Here is a 14614-nt window from a genome sequence, read left to right on the forward strand (position 1 = left end):
GACAAGATGTAACATAACATCAAAGAATATCCTTTATATGAGGGCTTGGCAATTAGTTCTATCTACTGGCCAGTTTTTTCAGCACATTTAATTGGGAGGCCAACAGTCTTTTCCACGTCAGTGGAGACACAAGCATTTAATTCTGTGCTTGCTTGATCATTTTTTGTTAGTTGCTGGAAATAAATATAACACCTTATTGGCCCCAATATGTGCTGCTGTGTTTTGAAGAAATTAGTTATTCGAACACTATAAATGTATACAGTGCTGCATGAAAGTTTGTGAACCCTTGAGAATTTTCTGTATTTCTACATAAATATGACTTAAAATGTGATCAGATATTTATAAGTCCTAAAACCAGATATAGTGAACAATTAAACAAAAAAAAAAAAACTTTTAAAATTATTATTGAGGAAAATTATCCAATCTTACATATTTGTGTGAGGCAAAAGTATGTGAACCCTTGGAGGAATTTTAGCCCATTCCTCTTTACAGAACAGTCTCAACTCAGGGATGTTGCTGGGCTTCTTTGCATGAACTGCCTGCTTCAGGTCCTTCCACAGCATTTCTACAAGATTAAGGTCAGGACTTTGACTCAGCCATTCCAAAACATTATCTTTCTTCTGCTCTAACCATTCTTTGGAATGAATGATTTGTGTGTATAGTGTCGTTGTCTTACTGCATGACCCACTTTCTGTTGAGCTTCAGTTCACAGACAGATACCTTGACATTTTCCTATAGAATTTATGGGTACAACTCAGAACTCATGACTCTTTCAATGATTGCAAGCTGTCATGGTTCAGAGGCAGCAAAGCAGCTCAAACCATGATACTACCACCACCATGTTTCACAGATGGAATAAAGCCCTTATGCTGGAATGCAGTGTTTCTCATCACCAAACATAATGGTTCTCATTCAAGCCAAAAAGTTTGATTTTGGTCTCATCCATCCACAGCATATTCTTCCAATTGCCCTCTGGCTTATCCACGTGGTCATTAGCAAACTGTAGAAGGCAGCAATGTTCTTTTTGGAGAGAAGTGGCTTTTTTCCTTGCAACTCTGTCCTGCACACCATTGATGTTCACTGTTGTTGATGGCGGACTCATGAACATCGACATTAGCCACTGCAAGAGAGGCCTTTAGTTTCCTAGAGGTTACCCTGGGGTCCCTTGTGACCTCCTGGACTATTACAAGCCTGCTCTTGGTGTGTTTTTTGTTGTTCAACCACTCCTGGGGGGGAACAATGGTGTTGGATGTCTTCAATTTGTACATGATCTGCCTGACAGTCATCTGGTGGAGTCCAAACTCTTTAGAAAAAGGTTTTGTAACCCTTTCCAGCCTTGTGAGCTTCAACAACTCTTCTTCTAAGGTCCTCAGAAATATCCTTTGTTTGAGCCATGATGCACTTCCACAAACCTGTTTTATGAAGCTCATACTTTCATAGTGAAGACCCAGATTTCTCTTCTTTAAATGAGGCTGGGCCTCCCAGACTCACACTTGATCGTCATCCCATTGACTGAAACACCCAACTACACAATTTTCCCTTCAAATTAACTGATAATCCTAGAGGTTCACATACTTTTGCCACACACAAATATGTAACATTGGATCATTTTCCTCAATAAATAAACAAGTGTAAGGGTTTTGTCTCATTTGTTTAACTGATGTCTCTTTATCTAGTTTGAGGACTTGAATGGAAATCTGATCACATTTTAGGTAATATTTATGCAGAAATAGAGCAAATTCTAAAGGGTTCACAAACTTTCAAGCAGCACTATATATTCACTACCATAGAGTGTGTGTGGTAGTGGAGTGTGTACCAGCTCTTGTGTTAGCAACTGATCTTAATTTACCAGGTTATAAGGTATGTATCCCAAATCCATGCATTAGTCCTAACATGCAACCCATGCAACCTAAACTCTATTGCCATTATTCAGCTGAAAGTTTTGGAAAATACCAAAACAGCTGAATCTAAAAATTATGTTCTGTTTGTCAGAGTTGTTTTTTGTTTCATGATAGTGCCACTTGTTTTTGCATTAGTTGTCTGAATACAGTTAGTTCTCTGTCTACGTAAATGGAGAACGTTTAGATACAGCCAATCAAATTGTTCACACTGACAAACTTCCAGACAACAGCCTGTTCCACAACACACCATTGCTAACAAAAGACTGTCTGTCCAAGGTTTATATTTCTTTTTTTTAAGTTTTTTTAAAAATAAAAAATATTGACACTAAAAAACACTGAAATTATTCTTGACTGCAAAAAGGATTGACTAAATGTGATTTCAGTTGGACTTCAAAATTGCAGCAACTATTACTTTATGCCTATAGGAGGTGACATCAATATGTTTACATCTGAACTGCTATTTTCATCTGAACCGCTGCTGATATTAATTTTCTTTCCTATAATTGGTACAGGATGGCATGTGTAGAACTCACTGACGAAACAGTTTGAAACTTGTGGAGAATCTGCAGCCTGATAAATGTGAACGAACAGGTTAATGAGTTCGAGAAATCAGGTACAAAAACTAGCCTCATGAGGTATCATGTTGACCTAGCTTCTAAAATAAGAGTATCACAAAGCTACCTTCTTCTATGTGAATGTATTATGCTATAGCACATTCATGTGTGATTAAACATAATTAACCTAAGCACTGCATATTGAAAAAAGTGCTAGGCATGCACACACAAACCAACCACTGCACTAACCACACACTATCAAAGACACACTGTGACCATAAGGCTTCCAAGACAATCTGCCATATCAAAAAGTGTATGTGTGTGTGTGTGTGTGTGTGTGTGTGAGGGGTGGGGGTTGTGTAGCAGTGATGCTGTCCGTGGTACTGAAAAGGAGGCTGTGGTGTATGACTATTTCATGCTTCATTCAGAAATGAAGATACACTGGGTGCCAGATGCTACATGATTTCTGAAACACATAGAATTTGCTGAACACAACTCTCAATGAATTAGGACTCCTGCCTGAATGCAATGTTGTTTTCTTGTGTGTTGGATTTTCCCTGAGTTTTAACATGTCCATTGAGCAGGTGATTATCTCATTATCTAACTGGCATGCAAATAGGAATTAAGATTAAGTCGGTATTAAGGAGACTATGTTGAGAGCATTTTGTTTCTACCTATGTAGGTGTGCTCAGCATGTGTGAGAAAGGATGGTGTGTGCTTGTGTGTATTCTGTATGTGAGAGTATCTGTGGGGCTCGGTCATGACGAGGCAGAGATAGACAGAGAGGGAGACAGAGAGTGGAGTCCAGTCTATCTGCTGTGATGAAACAGTAACCAGAGGCTCTCCCCCCTTATCTCTCAATCACTTTGTTCATGGAAACAAATCTATTATATTACATTCTCTCTCTGTCTCTCTCTCTCACAAACACACACACACACACACAGACACACACACAGACACACACACACACACACACACACACACACACACACACACACACACACACATTGAAATAGGTAATATAATTTCTGACTGCCTTATTTCCCCTCTACATCATTAACCCTTAACTCAGGAGAAATGGTGGTTCCCCCAGTTGTGTGTCAACATGTCGTGGGCATGAGTGCGTGTGTGCATTTCTTCTCTTGGTATTAATAATGCTTTTATGTTGATAGTGCATGTTCTCATTTAATTTTAAGTTGTTTAAGCTTGTGCGGATTTAATTTATGTGCTTGGACTGATCACTATTATCTTACTGCCTATATAATCTGCTCATATTATCTCTGCAGATTCTGATTTGTAGCATGTCTTTCATGGCAAAGTTGGGCTTCAAATCTAGACTTCAAAACATCTTCAGAGGCTTAGGGGTTACATCACCAACAGTTTTCCACAATCTTTACTCTCAACTCTTTAAAACACTGCACTACATCACAGACTTCTCTGTGTATTAGTCATAGCATATCCTTGTTTAAGCAACATCCATTCTCTTGCATAGCTCGGACAATGGCATGCAAATTATTTGTCTCAGCTGTCATTCTGTCTCGCGCTGTCAGCAGTGTAAAGATAAAAGGCAAGTTTGATAAGTGATGCAGCTCTATTCCTTGTTTTCGACTCATGTCAACTCAACATCTCCATGTTTAATAGCGGTAGCTGTGCTTTGAGTCACCAAAGTCTGGATTAAGGGTGTATTCAAAAGTTTTCATCTGGAAACCTAGTTGGTAAGAAACAAATCAGATGAGCACAGGGTTCCTCCCATAGCAAGGTGCAAATATTGTATAGTAAAAACAGAAACATAAGGGTAGAGACACAGTTGAACAACTACACACACACACACACACACACACACACACACACACACACACACACACACACACACACACACACACACACGCTCACAGACTGTGTGTTCTGGCAGGGTTTGCCCTGACAGCCACTGCCAGTCAGTCTCTCTGAGCTCTTTATTGGGTTAGAGCTATCACAGAGAAACAGGTGGCCAATGAGCTGCAGGCAGTCCACTTCTGGGAAGTACACACACAGACACACACACAAATTTGCAAATACAGATGCATGAACACATCCACACAAAAGGGACAAAAACTGTTTGCAAACACTGATGCACACAAACACAGTCGTTGAATGGAGTGCACTTTTGGAGAGTAGGCAATTTGTGGTCAGATGTGGGTCCAGTCTCCCTGTGCGCACGTCAGAATACATCAGAGACACGAGAGGGATGAAAATGAGGAAGGACCGGCATCAATTTAGTTGAATGATGACAGCTTGATTAAACTAATATGTCACCGAGGCAATCTTTCTTCCCTTGTAATCAGAAACACACTCCGTCTGTCTCTCTCTGTGTCTCGCTGTCTCTTGTTATTTTGGCCTTTTCTCTCCATCTATCTTAATGTCTTCTTCAAATTTTCATGTCTTGTTACCTCATGCTCTTCCTCACCTCTTTCCGTTAGTCGCTCACTCTCTTCTCTATTCTGGAGTATTTCACAGTCAACCTTAACCATTGTAATTTGGTTAGTTTATTTCATTACTCAAGGACACACTTCTCTTGTTTAGCTTGGACCTCTCTCTTTTTCTATTATTTTAACATGATTCATCTTTCATTCAGATGACTCTATTTAGACATTGATATGCTACAGCACACACACATGAAGGGGCATGCCTCTTTACAGTACATACACGTGTACAGTATAGTGCATGCACAGACTAAACACATGCAAATACTTCTTTTGTATATTCATAAGTACTGTATACCCTTCTCTACAGCAGAGCATTGAAGGACATTGAAATCTTCCTGAGTTTTTTGTGATGAATGAGGAATTACATACGAGGAAATCACTGACAGGAACACTATAAATGATTTAAAATAAGGTAGACATGACTGAAATGTCTTAATGTTTCATGAGTTCTGAATGTGCCTCCTGGGAGACGTGTTGTACGACTGAGTGGGGGTATCTTATTTCAGCCTCCCAATTAACCTTGTTCTTTTCTCAACTCTGTGCTTCTGATTTTTATTGCTCTGACTTACATTTCTTTTTAAACCATATTTCTGTTTCTCTCTCCCTCACTTTCTCCTCTCCGCTGGGGTGAATTAATAGCCGATCTGAATAGCTAATCACCGAATGATGAATATCTATTTCAAGCTCAACCTTTGGCCTCAGTGGGAGAACAAGAGGATTAGAACAGAGGAGTGAAAAGGACAACTGGAAAGGTGAAATAAAAATGGAAGAAGGAAAACGTGGGAGTAGAAATTCAGGATACAGTATAAGGTATGGATATGGGAAATGAGAGAATAGGTGGGAGGAAGGTCCAATGGCTAAAAGTTACTCTTACTACAGCTGAAGGGTCATACTGAGGTATACTGACGGGGGGCGGGGGGGGGACCAAACCTACCTACTTGGAATGGTTCACAGCCCAGGAACTGCCTCTTATGCATGACTAATATACAAAATAAATGGGAAAACTGACACTTTTAAAGAAATCTGGGACCCATTTCTAACACAGATCAGGAAAGGTAAAATAAGATAAATCTGACGTGTACATAGTTTAAACTAAGCCTACAATGCATCATGTTTGACTGGCGGGACGGGGAGAGGGAGGTGGAAAAGGAGGAAATAGTTTCCCTTCAGATTAAGCATTCCCTTAGTTAGCTTGGTGCGAATACATGTGTGTATGTATGTATATTTATGGCGTATGGGTATGTGTGTATATGTATGTACAGTATACATACACTATGTATGTGTACATCTATGTATATCACGTCATTTTATTGTTTCTTTGGCCATAACTTTTAACTTTTAACTTTAATGTAGCCCCTGTAGCCATTTTTATCTGTACCTACCGTTTATTTGTACCTGATGATGCTGTCCTTCTTAGTTTTTATTATTTATCTGTGTTTTATTTCTTTTTCTCTTACACATTGGTAAATGCACTAGACTGCCCTGTTGGATGTCTGTGAAGTTATGGATATAGTCACATTTTAGTTTTGCAGTTCAGTGTTGAACCGGATTTAGTGTTGAAACATTCGCCTCTGGACACATCATCAGTTATGTTTCTGAAATTTTTTCAACATCATACAACCTCCACCAGGTGACTGGGCCAAGGCTGATCTGATCCCAATATGTGTCCAGATGGCCCCTCAGTTCTTCTGATGAGGTGTTTTGAAGCTTGCTGCCACTTCACTGATGGTTCTTCTCTTCCTTAATGCCCAAGAAGATGAAGGCTTGACAGAGAGATGACAGGCAGCAAAGCCCCTGAATCCAACCTCTCCAGCCGCCCTTTGAACATGCAATAACCAGCCCCATGTACTTGGCGAGTTTCCTTTCCAAGGCTTCATCCAAGTGATCCTCCCAAAGGACTGTCAGCATCAGCAGGTCGACTTTGCTTAGAGAATTAAGACAAAAGAGCAGTTCCTGGTTGCAACATACTGGAGAAGAGAGTCAACCAGCAGGTCCCAGCCCCTGCCGATTTTTACTGTCTTTGATGTTCCCTGGCTCTGATAAAGGTCATCCACCGTAACCCCAGCAGGTGTCTTTTAGCAATGACCGTCAACACTTGAACATGTCTCCATCTGTATCATCCCTCTCCAGTGCCTTGGAGTAGCTGCTCAGCATGTGCTGCAGGGCTGCACATTGAGGGTTTCTGCCCCACGTGTGAAGGATTTACAAGGTGGGAAGGGCATTGTATTGTCAGTGTACGGAGTTAACGTCTGTGATTACTGACTTATCTTCAGTAACATCTCAGTGTCCTTGAGAGGCACATGAGATGTAAGCCGTACTGTGAATAGTTTGTTGATTTTGTATTCACATCATTTTTTGATCTCATTACCATTTAAGTTAGAATTTGACCCTGTGTAGCTGCAGTGTCAACTATATGCGTTATAAGCACAACAGTCCAAGAGGTTCTTGAACCAAGGGTGGTATTTAATCAGAAAGATGAGAAGTAGAGACATGTGGAGCAGACTCAAGTGGCTGCTTGCCAAATGACTGGCAGTCCCCATTTGTCAAGTGTGCCTTTATCTTACTCTCCTCTTTTCTCCGTCCCCCTCTGCACTTTCCTCGTCTCCTCCCCTCCACAGGATGTGGGACGTGGGACATTTGTTGACCAGATAGTGTACTGAGCTGGAGAGAGTACACAGCTCTGCTTTCCTCCCTGGCTGCCACCTGCCAATCTGATTTAAAGGGCTGGTCAGAGCTCACAATATATGTATAGTCAACCTTCCCATTGTAGTATAACAGAATAGACTGTGGTGGTCAGTGCTGTAATGTAGGCAGGTGACAAAAGAGAGGAGGGGGAGAAAAGCAGAAGAGGAGCTGCAGGGGAGGAGATGAGCCAGTTGACCTTTCCTACTGTTCCGGTGCAACACAGAATAAATCAGCGAGGCATATAACCAGTAATGTAAGAATATGTTTTTGTCAAATATCTGCTATTAAAAATAAACTGTGTGGACGTGTGTGAGAGAGAACAGTGTTCGGTGATTCTTTTATCACTTGATAAAGGACTACGATAGAGGGAGTGTGGAGCAGGGGACAAACGCCCTTGAAACACCTTCACCAGACATTTTGACATTAGTTTGACTGCAAGCCTATGAAATATAGGAACTGCACACACACACAGTCTCTGGAGTGGATTGTAGTTTTGCCAAAATTTGTAATTACCTCAGGAAAATCAGTCTCTGTGTATTGGCAACTCCAACGGGCGAAGCAGTGGGGAGAGAGGGGAGGATGGAAAGAGGAAGGAGAGACGTGTTGTTGGACAATTGCCGAGAAGAAAGAGAAGAGATAAAGAAATGTGAAGAGCAAAGGGAAGTTGTAAACTGAGGGATGAAGACGGATTCGTGGATAAGAGCTGGCCAATAAAGAATTTCACAGAACAGAGGTCTTGTAAATCCAAGTGAGAGCTGCAGCACCCTTTCTGTTTCATGGACACACAACAGGAAAACACACAGTAGATGGCTGATTTTGAAGCAATTGTTTAATGATACGCCTACCACCTTTTTTTTACTAGCTTTACTAATTTATATTGTTGTCAATTTTAATTGCACCAGTCTGTAGGATGATCTGGAATGGCCATTGATAAATTAGCTTGAGACAGCGGTGGGCTGTACTCAGACACTGTCATGGATCTGGTCCTCCCGAGAAAAATGACAGCATCAGTCCTTTCAGCAAACACCCCCCTCCTTCCAACTATCACCATAGGCTTCTTTTGACCATTCAGTCGGAAACTTATCGGATATACTCCTCCAACACCCTCTCCCTTCATGGTTTATATGAGGACTTTGACATTAAGCCCTTATTGTAGGCATATCCTATCATTACAGCCTATATATACAAAAATAAAATATATAAATAAATAATAATAATAATAATAATAATGTCTTTTTGTTTTCAATACCTTTACTTATATAGCACCTTTCATAACATAAAATGCAGATCAAAGTGGTTTACAAGAAAAGGTATTGAAAATATTTAAAAATAGGTAACATTAATATTTAAAAAACAACAACAACAAAAATAAAAAAAGAAGATAAAAAGAGGTAAAATCATATGGAGATAAAAAAAAGATAATACTGGTAGTAAAAAAAACTGATAATAGTAAAAGCAATTTTAAGATATAAATAATAAATGTTGAATTAATTAAAAGCAAGACCATAAAAGTAACATTTGAGCTACTTCTTGAAATTATCAACAGAAGATGCTTATCTAATGTGTGGTGGGAGTTTGTTCCAAATCTTCAGTGCATAGCTACAAAAAGCTGCCTCACCATACTTTTTGCAATTTATTTGTGGCACTTTTAGCAAGCCAGCGTTAAGTGACCTATTTGTTTTCTATATGCCTCTCACACATATAAACCTAGATTAGGTATTTGTTTCTGATTTCCCTTTACATATAGATCATATGTACACATGGTATGAAAAACAATCTGTAACAAAAGAAAATCTGTCATATTCTAGTGGAAATTTATACTAACAATTTCTCGTACTTATGAATATTTGACAGTTTATATATGCTTTTTAAAATGAGTTGATAACTGATGGCTCCCAACTTATTAGTTGAATAAATGAGAGTTTGGTATTTTTATTGTATCTTTTATCACCTATTGAATGAGAGTTTGTGCAAGACTCCTTTGAATTATGCTTGTTTGTCTATTCATTTGAATGTTTTTCCTGACACATGTTAATGTGATGAGATGATAATGATGTCACTGATTATTTTGCCATACAGTATATATACCTCATTTCCCTTCTGCGGATATTGTTCCCTGATCTTAAACAAGTGGTTATTATTGTAACCCTCACAATAAACGTCCCCTTACCTTAACAAAGCACTTACTGTAACCCAAACCATGATCTTTCCTTAACCCAGTCCAAGTGTTTTTTTGGGCCTAAATCTAACCAAACCATAGCTGTGTAAGATCAGAAAATGTTTTTATTTAAGCAGCAGTGATTTGTAACACTTCTTGAAGGCACAGATAAATGACATCATCCTGCTGATATGGGCGTCAGATCAGAAAACACTTCTATGTGTTGTTCTGGAGGGCAGCTACAAATTATGCATTTTGCTGTTAAATTTGGAGGACATGTTAAATCTTTCCTACAGCTGATTGAACTAACATACCATTAACTAGGCCGTCACTTCTTAGCATCACATTTTTTAAACTGGAAAAAACAAGGCAAGAAAGAAAGCATATGAAAAAAATAGGCTGCCAGCTCACTGTGGTTATTAGCTAACAATTGCATCGTCAGCTCTCAGCACTTGATTTGAGTTAGTACTCACTGTCATAATGTACCAGTACATCTGATTTTTGGCCACATGAGTACCCTCACTAGGTTTTGCGTACTGCTACCTTATGGTGAAAGCAGGTTTTTGCAAGTCTAAAATGTACCCAAGTGAAAAAGTAAACAGTGCTGAAATTGTTCTTGTTGAAATACATTTGGAATGCCAAAAGGAAATACGTGGAAGACTCAGACTCAGAGGAATCCCCATTAATGGATGATAAGATCTTTTCAAAGATTCTCATTGGATCAATCTGCTGCAGCGACTTCCCTTTTGCCAACTGCAAATCAATTAATATCATATTTGTAATTGGTTTTGTTGAAGCCAACCTACAAAATGATACAATAGACAACTACTATACATAAAAAACTTGCAGCGTTTAACCACATATTGTACACTGAAGTTCCACCTGTGCAGGACATTTACTGTATGTTGCTATTTCAAAATAATTACTTGCACGTATGCCTCTCATGAATCTATGTGTATATATACAGTAGACTTCACATATGATGTACAGTAGTCATAGCAGGATATTTTGTCTAAGATAAAAGCCACATGCTGTAATTCAGACTACTGCCATCTTTTTTGTTCCAATCCAATTCAAGCTCTCATGAGTTATAATTTGTTACTTAGAAATAAGTTATACAATTTTTTGGACTTATTATTATTCAGTTATCTTAACTTGTTTGTACACATTTATGTTTGCTGGTAAAAGTTTGATACAGAAAATCACACTCTGTGCAGTTATTAGCATGTGGTTGTAAATCATTTATATTACCAGACATCTGCTTTAGTTGATATGAAGGCAAAAACTCAATTTCCCCTGCACAGTTTAATTTACAAAGCTGATGCCTCTGACTTAGTAGGGTGCTTCAACAAACAAAGATGTGGTGGGAAGCCAGTGAGGGAGTGTGTTCTGGATTATGCACATGGGAATTCTACAGCTTCGTCTATGCCTGTTCATCAAATAGATACAGAGGTCAGGGTTATAGTTAAAAAGTTTTGTATTCCGACATTACAAAAAAAACACTACTTAAAGTATAGTGATGCAATTTTTTCCTACGTAGATGAATATGATTTTAAAACTAAATATTGGTGTTCCCATATTTTATATGAATACCTGTCTCGGTAAAGCTGCCCATGTCTGTAAGTGGGTTGCCTAAAAGTGTTTACATAACCGTAAATGTGATTTTATTCAGATCAAATACAGCTGAGAAATATATGCAGAGGCTGGAACTACAATGACAGACCATGCAGCCTGTATCTCAAAATGCAGTGTGTAATTCCCTTGTGTATTATGACATTTTGTTTTCTGTAGAGAAAAATTAAATCAAAATGACAAGACAGCGCTCTGCCAAAGGATTAGGCAGCCACCACAGTCTCAAAGTCTCACGACTCTCATGCCTTGTTAAAGATGGTCTTGTGAAATCAAAAGCATGTTCTGAAAATAGCGTAGCATCTTTGCCAGAGGAAACACTGAATTCTTCAACTTCATTATACATGTATAGCCTTGTGTCCCTGAAGAGCTTGCATCATAGATGCTTCTAGTTAAGTGCAAACTCCAGCTGATTCCCCTTGGTGAGTGATAACCTTGAGGCAGTCCCCTGGACAGCCGTATCTGCATTCCTTTCTACTGCATGTCATCTCACTGCCAAAACTGTTCTCATGTGTATTTTGACCAGTCAGCGGTCTGTCTTTGTGGTGACAGAAAGCTGTCACACAATCAGCATTCAAATGGTCAGTAGACTATAACATATTGTGGGCTGGTGTGTGTGTGTGTGTGTGTGTGTGTGTGTGTGTGTGTGTTGTTTGCTGGTCACTATGAGTTAGGAGAAAAATTGATACACAATTACATACCTGTCTTTCTGTTTCTCTCCCTCATCAAACCTGCCTGCACATATAGTATGCACACACACACACACACACACACACACACACACACACACACACACACACACACACACACACACACACACACACACACACACATACACACACACACACACAATGCTCAACTCTTCTGTCAACTTCATACGGAAGAATGATAATTCAAATTCAATGTTATTAGACTGTGAAAGGGTAAAGTCTATACTGGACGTATTGACCGTTCAAGAATACGGCTTTCAACAGTGCGTATCATATTACTTCTGTTACTGAGTCACAGAGCTGTCACAGAGTTACTGAAGGAAAGAAATGAATCCATATGGTCTTTGCATCGGGTCACTTTAAGGGCGGGTGACTTAGATGAAGCAGAGCAAGGTCAAGCTTTCACTGCAAGAAGTGAGTGACATTTACTCTATTCATATGGTATACTGCATATACACACCTATGAATTATATACACAAAGGCATGTATTGTGTATACACATGCATATATGGAAGCACACAAACATTTGCCTGTGCCAGAATGATGGCTATTACTCCAGCAGTCTAAATGCAATTACTCATTTAAAGTGTAGACAAGCAAGAATTGAACTCAGCCTTTCAGTTCAGTTTAAACCCAATGCATCAATTGTTTGTCAGCTCAGAGAGAGTTCTGGCTGACATTCCACAGTCCAGCTTAACTAAAATACAATAAATGAAATGAAATAATGCTCCACAATGATAGCTTTCTGATTTATAGGAAGGCAGCACCACAGGAAAAAAAAATAATTAAAAAAATAATTTAGGAATGTCAGTGTTTTGTAATGGAAATGACAACTCTGCTCTGGTAGTTTTGATTTTTGATGGATCTCTATTACTAAGAAGATTTTGCTGAAGCATCTGCAAGTTGCTGTTGTAAGTTAAGCATTGCTCCTTTGGAGAAAAGTGCTGGAATGGACAGAGATGCTGGAGAAGCATGAACAAACAAGACTGATGACTTTGTGAAATGAGCATAATGGCTTAAAAGCCATGCTCTTTAAAGAAAACTGGTGCAGTGCATGTTCAAAACGTGCCTGTTCGGAGCAGGCCAATTGCTTGGCCTCCGGCCGCTACTTCATCACATAGAAAAATGAATGAAGTTGATGTGAGGTGTGAGTGAATATATACACCAACAAAATGAGAGAAATTAACATTCTGTTATACACAGATGTTATAAATAATAAGTACTCTAATAATAAATAAATGTTCTTTTCTCATTTCAAGTAGCCTAAAATAAGGGCTGCATTTAAAAATAAATAATGTGCATCCTAAAATGAAGTGGATTAATCATATTGGGCTCCTGTCAGAGCCCAAGTCCGTCGGCAGATGCCTGAAGCTCTGCCCTGCTCCTGCACAGAGTAGAGCAGCTTGCTGATCACTGGTTTATTCAAAATATTAATATTAAATGTATAATGTGTCCAAATTGCACCAAATTCAATACTGCACTCCCTTGGGTCCCCAGACATACACCCACCAAGTGTGGAGTTAATTGGATGAACGGTTCAAGAGATACACAAAGGACATACATACATACCGAGATTCCTTCCTGTAGTAGAGAGATGTTTGCATGAAACTGTTCTTTGCACACTACAAATGACAGCGCTGCATAGGAAAAATACCTGCAGTGACAGAAGTTTAAACTTTTAGCTGAAGTGTTTCTTATCTAACCATGAGAAAAACTTAATCTGTAACCTTGACATAGAAGAGTCTTTTAAAATCAGCATAATTTTTTAATAATAATTAATAATAATCAGAGTAATTTTACATGTTGGTAGGCCACTGTGGGCAACAGTTACTCAGTCAATGCAGTTCTGCACAGCTGCCCCTGTGTGCTCTTACAGTAATTCTCATGTCACGAAAAATGTGCCTAATGTGTCTAAAAAATAATATGTGCTCTTTATCAAACTAAATAAAATCAAATTAAAGAAATAAGGCTGCACTGTTTTAAAAATGCAGCAATCCACAAATCTTAAAGTCCCCCTCCACTTTAAATCTTCACTGTGCAGAATGATTTTTATGCAGATTTTAAGGTGTGTACCTACGAGCATGATTTGTGACATCACAACTAGTTTGGAAGCCAAATGCGGTCCAGTATGCAACTTACACAAATGTGATAAGGAAACTTGTAGTGTAGATACACTAGAAGTGGACTAGGAAGTGTCTTGTGTTCAGCAGGAAAACTTTTGAAATGAACAATATTTATATATTCATAGATTCTGGATTTTTCAATGAGGGAGAAGGAGTATATACAAGTTTAAGGATTTTAATGAGGTAATTGGAGGGGGGGGTTTTTGCAGAAAAAAAGGTATCAGATACATATTATTATTCCAAGCAGAGTATTTGTTATACAGTATATCTTAAAATATGTCTGGAGAGGATCTGTAGTTAGACTGCATTATTATGCTGTTTCTTTTACCACTGTGCGTATTTTCATTTTTACATTTTGTTCAAATTATAATTCATACAGTAATCACATG

Source organism: Thunnus thynnus, chromosome 3 (assembly GCF_963924715.1).
Source record: "Thunnus thynnus chromosome 3, fThuThy2.1, whole genome shotgun sequence".
Classification (NCBI taxonomy): domain Eukaryota; kingdom Metazoa; phylum Chordata; class Actinopteri; order Scombriformes; family Scombridae; genus Thunnus; species Thunnus thynnus.